This window comes from Oncorhynchus gorbuscha, linkage group LG15, assembly GCF_021184085.1.
Source record: "Oncorhynchus gorbuscha isolate QuinsamMale2020 ecotype Even-year linkage group LG15, OgorEven_v1.0, whole genome shotgun sequence".
NCBI classification, from domain to species: Eukaryota; Metazoa; Chordata; class Actinopteri; order Salmoniformes; family Salmonidae; genus Oncorhynchus; species Oncorhynchus gorbuscha.
In genome coordinates, this window is record NC_060187.1 from 18497152 (window position 1) to 18498934 (window position 1783).

Here is a 1783-nt window from a genome sequence, read left to right on the forward strand (position 1 = left end):
CCATTATTTTTGTCTTACTGAGATTTGTTTTCAGGGCCCATGTCTTACAGAATCTGTGCAGAAGATATAGGTGCTGCTGTAGACCCTCCTTGGTTGGGGACCGAAGCACCAGATCATCAGCAAACAGTACACATTTGACTTCATATTCTAGTAGGGTGAGGCCAGGTGCTGCAGACTGTTCTAGTGCGATCGGCAATTCATTGATATATGTGTGAAAGGATCAACGCAGGAGATGAGAAGGAGGTACAGGGAATGAAGGTTTAATAACTGACGGCCATGAAACAGAACAGGAACAGCATCTGGACAGGAACACATAAAACTTAATACGGACACAGGGAACACCACGGAGGAACAGACAGATACACAGGGGCAATCAACCACGTGAAGGAGTCCAGGTGAGTCCAATGAGCACTGCTTTGCGAAATGATGGTGACAGTTGTGTGTAAAGATGGGTAGCCTGGTGCCCCCGAGCGCCAGGGAGGGGGAGCAGGAGTAGGTAAGACAGTACCCCTGGGCGAGCCACCTGGTACCATCTGGGCAAGCCTGACAGGCCAGCCGAGGCGTGTCAGCCTGACGATCCCGGTGCAGCATAGAAGCCCAATGGGCCAGCTGAAGCATGATATGGGATGGAGACCCTCCAAGCCAACCGGGGCTAGGAAACCTCTCGAGCCAGGTAGGGCATGACAGCCCAACGAGTCAGCTAGGGCACCCCCGGTTCCATCGGCGGCGGCCCCGGGGTCCGAGGTCACCAACAAAACAAAACCCTAAAAAACTCCCTGATGCTTCTTGTAATGGTGTCCGCATTCTGAAAGGATTGATGCAGGAGATGAAAAGCAGGTACAGGGAGTGAAGGTTTAATAACTGACATGAAACAGAACAGGAACAGCATCTGGACTGGAACACATAACAATAACTAATGCGGACACAGGGAACACCACAGAGGAACAGACAGATATTCAGGGGCAATCAACCACGTGAAGGAATCCAGGTGAGTCCAATGAGCGCTGCTGTACGTAATGATGGTTACAGGTGTGTGTAAAGACAGGTAGCCTGGTGTCCTCGAGTGCCAGGGAGCAGGCATGACAATACGTTGAAGGTGGGGCTCAAACTGCATCCCTGTCTCCCCCCCATGTCCCTGTAGAAATAAATGTGTGTGTTTAATGACAATTTTAAGCACACACTTGTTGTTTGTCTACATGGATTTTATAATGTCGTATGTTTTTGGACATATATTTTTATTTGTATAGCAGACCCTCATGCCAAATTGAGTCAAAAGCTTTTTTGAAATAAAACAAAGCATGAGAAGACTTTACCTTTGTTATGGTATGGTTGTTTGTCAATTAGGGTCTGCAGGGTGAATACTCTCTCCCTCTCCATCTCCCTCCATCTCATGCTCTCTCTCTCGCTCTCGCTCTCTCCCTCTCATGCTCTGGTGGTAAAGTTAAAACACACACACACAGTCACATTCCCTGACTACCAACCTGCCAACCACTATACACACACCTGTTGCCATGACTCTCTCTCCTTGGTGAGGATCAAAGGCACCAAATCAGCTCAGCACAGGGCTGACAGTTATCCAGACCCCCAGCCTCCCCCCCACCCCACCACAGAGGAAGGGGGGAGTTGGGCAGGTTTTATGACTTAACGCCAGTCGTAAACATTCTCTGTCTTGCCCTGCAGTATTGAACAAAGGAATGGGCTGTGTGTAGAGAGAGACTATTGCCTAATAACTCTAACATCAAAAGATTGGACATTGGAACATTAGTCTTGAAATCCAAACTTT

The 1783-nt window shown here is 48.7% G+C and overlaps 1 long non-coding RNA gene across 1 annotated transcript; it reads right to left on the minus strand.

The window, feature by feature from the left end:
* Positions 1 to 244: 244 nt before the first annotated feature.
* On the minus strand, positions 245 to 1375 carry LOC123998140. The gene is made up of 2 exons (XR_006832225.1): positions 1314 to 1375; positions 245 to 1135 (listed from the first exon to the last, which is right to left on the minus strand). It is a non-coding gene; the product is annotated as an uncharacterized LOC123998140 (long non-coding RNA).
* Positions 1376 to 1783: the final 408 nt, after the last annotated feature.